The sequence below is a fragment of the Tamandua tetradactyla genome, chromosome 8 (assembly GCF_023851605.1).
Source record: "Tamandua tetradactyla isolate mTamTet1 chromosome 8, mTamTet1.pri, whole genome shotgun sequence".
In the NCBI taxonomy this organism is placed as follows: domain Eukaryota; kingdom Metazoa; phylum Chordata; class Mammalia; order Pilosa; family Myrmecophagidae; genus Tamandua; species Tamandua tetradactyla.
In genome coordinates this window covers 90,398,207-90,412,126 of record NC_135334.1, presented here as the reverse complement: position 1 = coordinate 90,412,126, position 13,920 = coordinate 90,398,207, and the positions used below count along the sequence as shown (strand labels likewise).

Sequence of the window (13,920 nt, the reverse complement as noted above, 5' to 3'; positions counted from 1 at the left end):
AAAGCAGCCTGAGCCTCAAGTTATCATACTCTTGTCAGGTTGTCCTTGTTGTAATTATCTATTCACAGTTAAAACTGGGTATGGGAGCACCAAGCGATGCCCCAGTGGACCCCCTGGGTTCCAGATAGTATCCTCTCTGCTTCCATCATGCAGCAGAAATCCTACCTCCCCATCATAATCAGGGTTAACTACCCCACAATACAGTGACTCCTTTCTTTATCTGCTGTACTATTGGCAGGAGGGGACAACAATTACCTGGCAGTAGCCATAGCTTGGGTTTGGTAGAATCCTGACTGCATCCCTGCTGGAAGCATCCCTCCTCCCACCCCATACTCTCTCCCCCCCACCAGAAATCAGGGTAGATGGAACTGCTGAGCCTGCAGTGGTTGGGATAAGAAGCCCCAAGTCCCCAGGTGAGTCACTGGGTGTGAGAGGAAGAGGCACCACTCTTACTTCTAGCCTTGGTTCCAGCATCCCTGTGTTCTATCTATCAGGGACTCAGTACCATAAAATGGCAGCATACCCTGATAATGCAAAACATGAATTGAAAAAGTAGTCCAATTATACTGCCTACCAAACATTATATCTCTTTCATTGCACAGTGTAAATCACAATAACTTGGCCCTTATTTTGGAGAGCCATTACAGGCTGCTCCAGATCATTTGACCTTAAAAATCTCCCCACCCTCTGGGGCACATATGTCTTCCACGGGCATTGAGAGCACTTTCTGCTCATCAGGGACAAACAACATGATGTCATCAGTCTATCAAATCAGTGTGATGCTCTGCAGGAGGGACAGCAGATCAAAGGCCTTTTGGCCTAGATTGTGATGGAGAACAGGAGCTCATCATAGAGCACGTTCAGAATATGAGCTGTTGTCCATCACAAGTGATTGAAAATTGCTTCCGAAAGCATTTGCTAAATAAATAGCCAAATAACAAGTAGCAGAGCGGCTTCTCTTAATCCTTGAGAGTCTATGTAATATTTACATTGAAGAAATAACTCCACAGTTTTTAAACTGTTTAAAAATCACCATATTAAATTAAGGTTGTTAATTATAGGATTACGATTTTCTATGGACTTTTCTTATTTATGTAATTTGTCAAGAACTAAGATATGTTGAAGTCTCTCATTAGTATCACATTGTATCACTGTGATTATTTTCTCAGAAATTCTAATTTAATAGATACAGGGTGGAACCTAGATTTCTGTATTTTTAAAATAGGTCCCTGCATAATTCTCTTTACCACTGTACCAATAATTTTTCTGATAGAGCTTTTTATCACTATGCCACAGCACTACAAATGAAATTTACTCATTTGTTCAACTGCTAATTATTGAGTAACTTCTACATCCCAATGTTCAAGACATATGCTTCATCAGTGAAATATATATTAACATCTTACATAAGCATAATATAATTATGAAAATACTAAATTAATGTTGATACAATATTATTTATGTCAGAAGTGATCATTTTCTTCCTTATCTTCTTAGCTTTGCCAGTAGCTTTTTCATTTCAGTCTATTGCAAAATCTCCTGCTTTAATTCTTATTTTCTTTAATTTCCTTGAAAGAACAAAATAATTAGATTTTTTTTCTGTTTCCTAAAGTAAATGTTCCAAAATGTTATATTATCCATGTTTTACATAAAATACCCTTTAATTCCTTTGTGCTATAAAGTTTTGTATGGTTTCCATGCTAGATGTTTTTCTGCATATGTAGTTCTTAATGTAGACTCATAGGGATAGAATCTCCTTGATTCTTCTTCCTATTTACTTGAGCACTATTTTAATCTATCTATTAGCATGAGAGATAAAAGTTTGGATGTCTACAATATGCATTCTCCCTTCTACTATTTTCTTACCTATGGTGAATTGGTGGATGGCTGTGTCCATGTAAAACTGCAGTTCAGAAAACCCTATTCTGTATTCTTTCCTAATTTACAGAAAATCTTGCATTATTGGCTTGTTTTGTGCTACTCCCCGTTCAATGGAGAGAGTATCCTTTAAATGTGGGTTTATTTCATTGCCTTTTATGTAGGATATATTTTCATTATTGGCCCTTCTCTTTAAAGGGCTAGTGCACATTTAATTTTATGACTCAGTACTATTATTCCTGCAAAAAGATTCGCCTGTGGATCCCTACTGCTTAGGAGATTAGTTCAGAAAAATACAATGGTGCCATTCAGCTGCACACTATCTCTTCCAAGATGCCCTCCACACCAGGTAGGTGTTTTCCATCCTTCCTGCAGCCTCTGCCTATCACCAGCTCCTGCTCCTCTAGTTGAAAATGACCACTGAGGTCCCTCTGCATCTACTCATCCACTTCGTGTAATCCCCCACCCACCCACTGTGCTCTTCAGTAAGAGAATCTTGTGCTTTGGCATCTGTCTCCTGAGGCTGTACCATCTACAGATGAAGCCTGCCCTACTTTCAGCATTAACGAAGTTTTCTTTTTCTTAGTGACTCATTTGCTTCATTTCTGTAAATATTAGGCATGGATAAATGTGTGCTTATACCACATCTTTCCCATTAATCTCATTGCTTTTATAATAAAAAACAAACAAGACTTTTTCATTTTGGGAAAATAAAATCCAATCCATTAGCAAAAGATTTATGATGGTGATTCGAATTCCAAGAAATGTGTTTTTCTACTGAACAATCTGGTTTTCTTTTGAATAGGTTATTAGTGGCTTATTTCCATTTTTATACTATCTGGCTGTTGTGAGGTACCTGAAGCTTCCTACTGACAGGATTTTTTTCTGCTTTTGGCCTTCCTTGATAGCATGTGCCCAAGCATTTAGTAACAAGAACATCTCCAAGTCTCCTGATTCATGAACCCAACTCTGTACTGGGCTCCGCATCCCGCTTATCAACTATTTAAAATTAAAAGGTACTTATAGATTTGTCATTAGATCCAATATATTTTGCTGTAGGCAGAGTTTAGTTTATAGCCAATCTGTAGGCAGAGTTTAGTTTATAGCCAATCTGTGATGAACAATAATACAACTTAAGCCATATTTGCAACTGAGTTAAGCCTGAAAAAAAGTTCCTAATCAAACCACTTAGAATGCTAACAACAACTAAAAAGTTCCTAAAGGTCATTGAAGGTAAACATTTGAAATCTTGGAGTTTTTAATTGGCATCTATCATGAAAAATGCAATTCTCCTCGATTAGTTGTGTACTATATTTAATCATCTAAGCGTATGTATAGTCTGAGATTGGATTTTCAGAGATGAGGTGGAAATAAAGCCATATATCTGGGCAAAGGGGTTTTATTTGTTTCTGGTTGTTTTTTTTTTAATTTGGCCAGCAACTAATGAGAGAAACTACTCTTCCACTTTTCCAATGATCTGACATTTCTAGATCAAAGGACCACCAGAAGATAATTCACCTGCATGAAGAACTAATTGTTTAGGTAGACTCTCAGGGGACGGCATCATTGTTCAAAGTTGTGGTCTCCTTTTCTGGTCTTTAGAAAAACCCCCGGCAAATTTAGAAATTAAAAAATTACTTGGCAAGCATAGAAAGTGTATAAACTAGAGAGATTTCATTCAACCCATGCTAAAATGCATGAACCTGAGCTAGAAGACCTTAAAATATCGAGAAAGCACGTATAAGTCAGAAGGTCAAATTTACTAATTTAGAATAAAAATGATTGCTATCAAGCATATTGTGTACCCAAATTCACTGATTGTATCTTCCCAACCCCATGGAAATTTATTCATTTACAACGGAAGATATACTTCTTCTCTTAATAGTATCCTTGCATCTACTTCTTTGCAGCTGAATAATCAAGAGGCAAATTAAGAAATTAAAAAAAATTACTTGGCAAGCATGGAAAATGTATAAACTAGAGAGATTTCATTCAAGCCATGCTAAAATCTGTTAAAGAATCTCTGTCCCCTAGCAAAGATACGACTAACAAGCAATTATTTTGTTGTCTCCCCATATTCAATGTCTAATCCCCCAGATTTAGTCTCTCTCCATTCCTAGACAATACTTATAAACGCTGCCGAAATCTTCCTCTTTCACTCCATGTTTGCCATATTCATGCCAACTCACTGTATTCTTTTCACAGATCTTTCTTTTAAATATATTAATACTGCCAGGCCCTTCTTTTTCTGTTTATAGGCCAGCAATCTTTCAGAATGATCCACACAGATATCATCTATTATATATTGATTTTTCTTAGCATAATTTGGAATGCTGGCATTGCCTAATTGTGACCACTGTGCAGAACAGGAATAGTCAGCAGTATTCACTAATTTTAACCGCCTTCTTGTTAAGATGTACTTTAGCTAATGGCTCTCTATAGTCTTGCCCTCACATATTAGAATGTGCAAAGAAGGGATAAAGAATGGAGTTCAATCTTTTCTTCTCTCACAGCTGATGCTGTATGCCCTAGGATGCTGGAATCTTCTGAGATCGTCAGGAAACAAAGAATTTCGAGGACAGGTTAAGTGAAGCTTTTGAAATCTTCCTCTTCCTGGGCTGTTCTGGTGCTGTTACCATAGAAACAGACATCTTATTATTTTTGAACAGGTCTGCTTCACTTTAAATTAACTTCCATATACAAGAAACTCTTTTTAGTGTGTGAACATAGCGAAATAATGTGATTTTCACTTAAATTAAACTTCATTCACAACAACAAGCCAAGATAAAATTCTAAACATTTTTGATCTTATAGGGTATCATTTACACCCTAACAACTTGTATGTCAACTTTGTAGATGAAAGCACAGACTTCCCACCACCAAATTTAAAAAAGAATCATGAATTTGCAATCGGACATTCCAATAAAAATATAGGGCAAATAAAACTGAATATTGCAAATGCCACAGCTTTTCCAAATTTAAAACTTTCCCACTAGAAAGGAAGTGTCATGAAAGAAGAAATTTTTGTTCTCTTTTCCCCCAATTTCTAGAACAGTACCTGAGACATGGTAGGTGATCAATACATATTGAATGAATTGATGAATGAATGAAAAGTTCAGTGACCTTCAGCATTGTAGTACTGGCAATATGACATATCCAATCTAAGACGATTATTAAAGTATATGTTGATTCATGTACTCCTTGGGCCCCTTCTGGTCTTCAGCTCACAGATGGAAAGGCACTGATATAAAGAATATCCTTATTTTCATAGACTCTCAGAATTAGAACGTTACCCATGTTGAGTCAACTCAGCCAGACTCAAAAGAACAAACATTGTATGATCTCACTGACATGAAACAATTAGAATAAACAAATTCTTAGAGTTAGAAACTAGAATATAGGACACTAGGGGCTGTGGTAAGTGTAAGGAATGGGGTGTGAATGCTTAACTTGTCCAGAGTTTCTGTTTGGATTGATGGAAAAGTTTTGGTGGTGTGACGGAAGCACTACATGTGAGCCTAATTAACAGCACTGAATTATATACTTGAATATGGCTAAAAGTGGGAATTTTAGGTTGGACATGTGTTACTAGAATAAAAATAGAAAAACACAACATAGAACTGTATAACACAAAGAGTGAACACCCATGTAAATGATGGACTACAACTAATAGCACAATTATAAATAGTCCTCATAAATTGTAACAAACGCACTGCACCAATAAGGTGGTATATGGGAATGCTGTATTTTATTTGTGATTTTTCTGTAAACCTGCAACTTTTCTAACAAATAAATAGATAAGTAAATAAATAAATGTACTAAATTTATCTAAAATCCTACTCTCCTCAGTATTTGTCCGTTTTCAGACAACCCAAAGAATCCATGTATTCCCATAACTTTTTTCCATTGACCCCAGGAAGGATTTTCTGAATTATCTGAAAATGGGCCATCTCAAGGAGTAGTCAAGTCCTCAATTATGCTGTAATGCTAAGAAGGGAGAGGCAACATCTCTCCTCATTCCTTAAACCCTAATTGCTAATCCATGGGCTAGCACATTGTGAGGTAGGTGCTCAGAAACTATTTGTTGAATAATTCTTCAATCCTAGATACTTCAAGATTGAGGCAAATCCTATAGAGGAAATCAAGTTTTTGGAAACACTGTTGAACTTTAGATCACTTTTAAGGTGTTTGAAACAGTATAAAAACAAATCTAATAACCACATTATCAGGCTATTATTGTCCCAATGGAGTCCCTGTTCTCTAAATTAAATTTCCAATTCCTTCACCCTCTCTTTATATGATGTGACTTTGAATCTCTTTAACAAGTTTGACGTCCAGAATCAATGTGATGCTACAGTTTAGAATAGAATGTGATTATCATTTCTCTTGCCTTAGACCCTCATAATATTGCAGGCTAAGATTGCATTAATTCCTTTGACAACAATATTTAGTCCAAACTTTTGTTTGCAATAAAAAGCCAACGCAAATGAGCTTGAACAAAAAGAGAAATGTATTGGGAAGATAAAGGATTTTTAAAGACAAAGGAAAGGAATTTGAAAGAAATATGTGCAGCAGACAAAGACAAGGATTAAAAATCTTATTTAAACAAACAGAAAGGGCCAAAGGCCTGAGTGACAACTAGAACACAGTTGTGAACACTTCCAGGACTCTCATGCTAGGGAATACAGGAACTGGCAAGTGTCATATCTCACGTGTCAATAACAAAGCCAGTAACCATCTTTCTTTATTTAGTCCAGGTGAAAAATCCTGGGCACTGACTTTGGCTGGGTTTGATCAGGTACCATTTGGGCCAGTTGGCTGCAGGCGACTTGGTCCAGACATGGCCTATGTAGGCTTACCCCTATGCTCTTAGAGAAGAAGGGTCTCTGTGAGTCACACTGTCATCCTGCCAAAATTCTTGAAATCAAGAATAACTAAAACCCCTAAATATTTTTCACCAAAGTATCTACTGAATCATGTTTCTCCCAACCTCCCTGCATATATGTATCAATAGCTGTTTAGGACCTCATCGCAAGCTCTTATATTTGTTTGTCTTATATTTGATTTCTTGGAGACAGCTTATCTCTCAAACCTCTCTTCTTATTCACTTTCCCCAAGGCCTGACCAAGAAACTCCAGTTCTCAAGGGCTGATCATGAGGGAAAATATTGCATTAAAATAGGAGGACTTGTTTTAAAATAGGAGAAAATTGCTAGTCTAGAGAATACGTAGGCAAAAGGTATTTTGTAAAGGATTCTATAGGTAAAATATATAGTTAAGTAGTTATACATTCTTGGAAATATTTTGTATGCTGAGTTTCATGGTAAAAAAAGAATAAATTGACTCAGTAGAAAGAGGTCATTGACCTTAATTAGATGTCTCTGTTGGTCTGGTGGTTTGGGGCTCTGTGCCCTAGAAAAACATGTCCTTAAACTTAATCCATTCCTGTGGGTGTGAACTCCTGTTAACACGACTTTTCAGTGCGGTTACCTCAGTCATGTTGTGGCCCAGGTGAATCAGGATAGGTCTTAATTCCATTCTGGAGGCCTTATAGGGTAGGTCACAGCCAGAAAGTCAAATGGCGCAGCCAGACAGTGCTGAAAGTCAGTAGAACCTAGAAAAGAAGGAAGAGGCCAAGAGAAGTCACCATGTGCATTGTCATGTGACAGAGGAGCCCAGGTCCGAGGATCACGGAAACCAGACCCAGAGCACCAGTTCGCAGGAAAATAAGCATTGTTTTGATGATGCCTTGATTTGGACTTCTTCTAGCCTCAAAACCATGAACCAATACGTTTCCATTGTTTAAGCCAACACCTGGCATGGTATTTGCTGTAGCAACTGAAAAACTAAAATAGTCAGCAAGATGCTTGGAAGTATATGCATGAGAAAAATAAAGAGATTACACCTTTGATAGTATATCTACCATGGCAGAAAGCAGATTTGGGGTGATTTTGAAAGAAATATGTGCAGAGGATAATGAGTAAATAAAAGAGGGTTTTAACTGTTGAGGATATCTTGGGCATGGTGCCTACCTGTTGTTTCTTTTACTGATGTGGTCATGCCCAGCAGAAGCTAAATATTTGTGAATCCTCATTGGTTTTCTTGTGCTACTATTTAGCATTTGTCCAGGGGAAATATCATGGACAGTAAATAACAGAGCACATTTTCCAAATGGCTTTAGTGAGTATCTTGGATTCCCAGCCCGAAACCTCAATAATGTTTTCTCTGCCTCGCTGCCATTTAGGAGAATAAATTCCGGGGAAAGAGTAAAGTGGAGAATACATGGAAGCTAAAAATGTAATACTAGTTCAAGTAGTATATAATTTAATGGGGGCAGGATAAAAATATTTTCTATTAATAAAAATAATAAGTGCTTTTCTGTGCTCAAATAAAAGCAATTATATTGAACATGATATTCAAACTTAAAGTTAAATGTTTTGAGTTGTGATTTTCTGAAACTGACTCCTCTTTGAGAGGTATTTTAAAGGCATGAAAAGTTAGACAAAGCAAATCATTTATTTCTAGGAAAAAGCACTATGCTATATATTTCTACAGTTTGGAAATTTCAGTCGACTGGTGACAAGAGGCTTAAGGACTCCATCAGCTGATTGACTCGGGTTTGATGGTACAACCTAGATTACTTGCTATCGAATAGAATGTTCAGAATTGGTGAAAATGTTCTATATTAGTGCTATCCATTATTGAAGCCACTAGCCACATGTGGCTATTGAACACTTGAAATGTGGCTAGTGTAACTGAGGAGCAGAATTTTTATTTTACTTTAATAGACAGAGTAGTTATAATAGACTGACACCAACAAAAAGGTTTTGTTTTAATTTCCACTAGAGGGCAGTATCTATCCCAGCAGAAGTGGGAACAAATTTCACCATTTGCCATCTAGTGGTGGAAGACAGAATGAACTTGTACCATAACTCCAACTGGTTCTAGACATATTAGAAATTCAAAAGCTAACATTACATGAAGAGTGATTAAAAGTAAGTAGATGTTGCTATTTCTTCCTTCTAACATCTTGCTAAACCCCCATCGATAGCATTCTCCTTATATTTTCATATTTTCTCCACTTACCTCTCTCGAATCAAAGCATCTCCCAAATATATTAGCCACCTCCTCTGAGACCATTTGTTAATTATTACTTCATTTTCTTGCTAATTTGAAATGCTTATTTATTATATTTTTAAAAACCCTCTCTGTGAGTTTGATTCTGTATTCGCTGATGTATCCATCTTAATTTACAGTAGGATTAGATAGCTAGTAACATAGATTTTCTCTCAATGTTCTTTACAAAGTTGACTTGTATATTTCTGAAGATTTGTCTTCCACTTCAAAATCCTCTTGAAAAATGTCATTAAGAATAACATTGTGGTACCGAAAAAAAAGTAAGTGAAGACAAAAAATATTCTGCACAAATAAGCTTGCTTCCCCTTAAACTAAAATTTTCTTTTTCTGAGGTTGTTCAAAGCCTTTAATATACTAATGTGATCATGAACTTCTAAGAAGAGGTGCTGGTATTCGGGATTTCTCAAGTTCATTGAACGACAGAACTGGAGCTTTAATTAACATCTACCTGAACCAGCGTTTTCCAGAATGCAGAGTTTAGAAAGTAGTGAAAGGATTTTTTCAGGTTGAAAATGATTTTTTAATTCTTACCCTTCAGACATGCTCATTAAGCAGTGTGATTCATCCACATCTTGTTGTTTCATCCATCCCACATATGTCCACATGTCTCATAAATATTTCACACACACACACACACACAAACACACGTTATTAGTGTGCCACTCTAGCCTCGGGAGAATTCCAGCTCACCTCTTCAGCTTTCATTCAAAACTCTTATGGCTGTGGTTAAGGGTACTCAATTAGGAGTGAGTGCGCGTTTCAGAGGGAAGAACCAAGATTTTTAATTGCCCACTTTTGTAATGAGTTTCCTTTTGGGTTACTACTATTTTGGACTGTCTTTCCTTAGGGTCACTAGTGAATTTCCCCATACAGTTGGTGTGGTAACATCACATTGACAGTATCGCCACTTGCCAGTGTGGAGCTCAAGAGAAAAGAGACATGAAGTTTAAGGCATTTCTACATTTTTGGTAAAAATGTTCTCTTACATGCCATCTCTTAAAAATTCAGAGGTACAATCCAGGAGCATAGAGTAAAGGGGTGAAGAAAAGAGTATTTAAAAAAAAAAAAAAGAGTATTTCAACCTGTCCTTTTGTCTGACCAAAAAGGAGCCCCTGAAAATCACATATAGTCCAGGCTAGTTCATCATGTGAAAAAATTGTAAATTTTTTTTAAGAAAAAAGTTCTATTAGTAATTGTTTGGGTTTGCTAAAGCTGTTGAAATGCAATATACAAGAAACAGACTGGCTTTGAACAATGGGGATTTATTAGCTTACAAGTTATAAGCCTGAGGCCATGAAATTGTCCAAATTAAGACATCAGCAGGAGGATACCTTCTCTGAAAGAAGGCTGCTGGCATCTACGACACCTCTGTCACATGGGAAGGTACATGGCTGGCATCTGCTCATCCTTCTTTCCTGGGTTTCCTTGCTTTCAGCTTCTGCCTTCAGTGGCTTCCTCTGTGGGTCCTCTCTTAGCATCTCTGGGGCTTTTCTGTCCTTTACCTTCTCATAAAGGACTCCAGTAAAAGAATTAAGACCCACCTTGAATGGGATGGGTCATATCTCTAATTAAAATAACCCTCCCCAAAAGTCCCACCCACAACAGGTCTTCACCCACAGAAAGGATTCTGGTGTACATCACAGTTTCTGGTGTACATAACAGCGTCAAACCAGCACAGTAATTAAGTATATATTTACCTAGAGTAATCCCTGCATATACCACTTCTGTAACTTCAAATGCAGTGGGCAAATGGTCAAAGATTAAGCGATGAGTTCCTGACAATTCTTGCTTCTAATAGATCGCTAAGTAGCACTTTGTCTACTGTGTTTCTCTAATTTGTTTGATCTAACAAGATATGTTTCTCTGATTTGTTTGATCTAAAAGATATGGTAATCTTGTCAGAGAGAGAAATTTAGGTGAAAGAACAAAATGTCTCAATATATGAGAGTCCCCAATAATCTTGGCTGTATCAGTTTCTCTCCCTTCCATTCCTCCACTATCACCCTGCCAACCACAAACAAACACAGGGAAAATTCTGTCTCTTCCAAGCCAGTTCCCAAGAGGCAGAATTAGAATTATGGATAAAGTATGTAAGAGATGGGAGGAAATGGGAAGGGTCCAAAATGCAGGGATTATATGTACCAAGGCATCAAGCAGAGAATGAAAGAATAAGAAGATGAAATGCTGCTGAGGTTGCAGATCCAGAGAAAATTAGAGAAAGAAGGGAAAATAATGTTAATGACCAATGAATTTAGAGAACTTTCTACATCGTATTATGATGCTTTTTTGGTCAAGCAAGTCTTTCCCACAAGAATGACCCCATCAGGGACACCCTCTGTATTAGTTAGAGTTCTCTAGAGAAACAGAATCAGCAGGAAATATCTGTAAATATAACATTTATCAAAGTGTGTCACATAACCGTGGGAACATAGAGTCCAAAATCCACATGGCAGGCTGTGAAGCCGAGGACTCTGATGGAGGGTCTGGATGAATTCCACAGGAGAGGCTCACCAGCCAAAGCAGGAAGAGAACCTGTCTCTTCTGAAGCCTCCTTTAAAGGCTTCCAGTAATTAGATGAAACACCACTCATTGCAGAAGACACCTCCTCTTAGCTAATTACAAATGGAATCAACTGTGGGTGCAGCCAATGTGATCATGATTTAATTCTATGAAATGTCCTCATAGCAGCAGACAGGCCAGCACTTGCCCAACTAGACAAACAGGTACCACCACTTGGCCAAGTTGACACATGAACACCTTCTTAAGAGACAGATTTCCTCTCATGGTAGCCTGCCCATAGAGCATAAAGTAGATTTCCTGGGATCCATGAAATTGAAAAGTAACCAGTAGCTGTCTGAGTCTGACCCAGGAGAGAGAGCTGCCATCCTTGCCTGTGGGTCTGACCTAGAGTTCACTCTGGGAGAAGCATAGGTCTTGGCAAGTTTTGCTGTCCACTGGACACTGGGCTTTTGAAGTTCCTGGACCTGAAGACCCATTCTTACATCCAAGACACCAATCCCAGTGGTACTGTCTGATGCAGTCTTCTTTAGGAAAGAACATGTAGAGCAGAAATTAAGCATGCAGATTTGAAGACAGGCAGGGTCAGGTTTGGGAACAGGAATACCTGGATTCCTGCCTCAGACACTTATTAGCTGCAAATTACTTAATTTTCTGTAGGTTCTATTTTTTCATCTGCAACATGGAGATAAATATTTAAAAAAATAAAATTCATGTAAATTTGTCCACAAGATTAAACGGTATAATGAATGGAGAGGGTCTAACACACAGCACCAGACAAATAGAGAGTGCTGGGTATGTGCAGAAGGAGAGGAATTGCTTGGTTTCCTTTCTGACTCTGCCACTACCTTTTGGACCCAGTCCCTTGGTCTTACTGGGATTCTTTACCCTCTCCTCTCCTCATGGCTGCTGATATCGACCCTAGGTCTTACTTCCACAGCCCCCCTTACTGGAGCTGGAACCGACCTCACTCCATCTCTTTTGGGGGAAGGTCAGTTGGTTTCCTCACTTGACAAATGAGAGGGACTGGAACCACCATTCATTGAGAGCTTATTTCATGCCAGGATTTTTGCATTTACTATTTCATTTAGCTTCCCATAATACCTATTAGTTTGGTATAATTATGCCTACTTTTTCAGATTAGGAAATTTAAATGTAAACTAAGCGAAATTATCACAAATTCACACAGTTTAGTATACGATCTTCAAGTATTTTTGCCCACTATACCCTTTAAGGTGATGTCTAAAATGATTCTCATAAGTTTAAATAGTTTTAAAATATTTACTTTCCAGTATATTGTAAATATTGACATTTTAAATTATTACATTGCTCTTTTAAATATATCCACTGGAATCTACAGTCTATAGCAATTTGATAAGTACACCATCCATTTAAAAGTATAAGAACAGACTCTACTTTAACTGTCAGAAATTTTGCAGTTTTCTTTTTCCCTTGAATTTTATTGTAATGCATTGTATTTTGTGCCTGAGTCTTTTATTCATCCCATTATACACTTTTATGAAAAAAAGGACATATTTTCTATTTCTTTTGTTTGTAATGCTTTAAGTGTAAAATTTCCTTATGAATTGAATTATCATTATAAATATTAATAATGGAATTGATTAAAGCATTATAAATTTGTTACATATTTTGAGAAATAATTATTAAATATAAAAAATTATTACTGGAAATGCATCTAACAATATGGATAGGATATTTTTAAATCAGTTCCAGTATCTGTAGACACTTCTTACTTCTTACGAAAATGAACCAATGTTTAGCAGCAATTCTATTCCTATTTTTTGTTGTTGCTGTTGTTTGAATAGATGTAAGAGCTGAAAGATCTCATTAACAAAAAAAAAATGAGAGTGTAAAAGACAGAAGTTTTGGTATAACAATATCACAATTGTTTGGACTATTTCTGAGCTATATAACAAAAATCACCTAGTGATTTAACTTCAAAAATAACATTTAATCACCTATTAGATGACATCTTGATTTGGCCCATTCTCAATTTTCTTAAAAACAAATAATTTGAAATCATTAGGTTGCCAACCATTTTTTTAACCCAATCTTTAGAGATTTACTTTCTCAATACTCTCTGTATTGAGACATCAAAATTTCCAAAAACTCTTTTGGTACCTCAGTGGCTATTACGCTCTAAGAGGAATGCATCATACTAAATTAAAAAATCTCTGCTTTCAAAATGATTCTACTTTTTCTCATATATGCTGGGCACCTTCATATTGAGTTGATTTGGGTAGATAGTATTTTGAAATATTTTATACAGATTGAATTCAAATAATCTTGCTCTTATTTTAAAATTCTTTTGTTTGGCTCTAGATATATCACTATGGTAGCTTAATGTATTTTCCTCAAGCATGTGAAT

At 36.7% G+C, this 13,920-nt stretch overlaps 1 long non-coding RNA gene across 1 annotated transcript in view; it reads left to right on the top strand.

Moving 5' to 3' along the window:
* The first annotated feature begins 241 nt into the window (after positions 1-241).
* Positions 242-13,920, top strand: part of LOC143643670 (uncharacterized) — a 30,305-nt gene continuing 16,626 nt past the window's right edge. The window contains exons 1-3 of the long non-coding RNA XR_013156317.1: positions 242-413; positions 2,787-2,894; positions 4,392-4,460. This is a non-coding gene — a long non-coding RNA (uncharacterized LOC143643670). The remainder of the gene's footprint in view (positions 414-2,786; positions 2,895-4,391; positions 4,461-13,920) is intronic.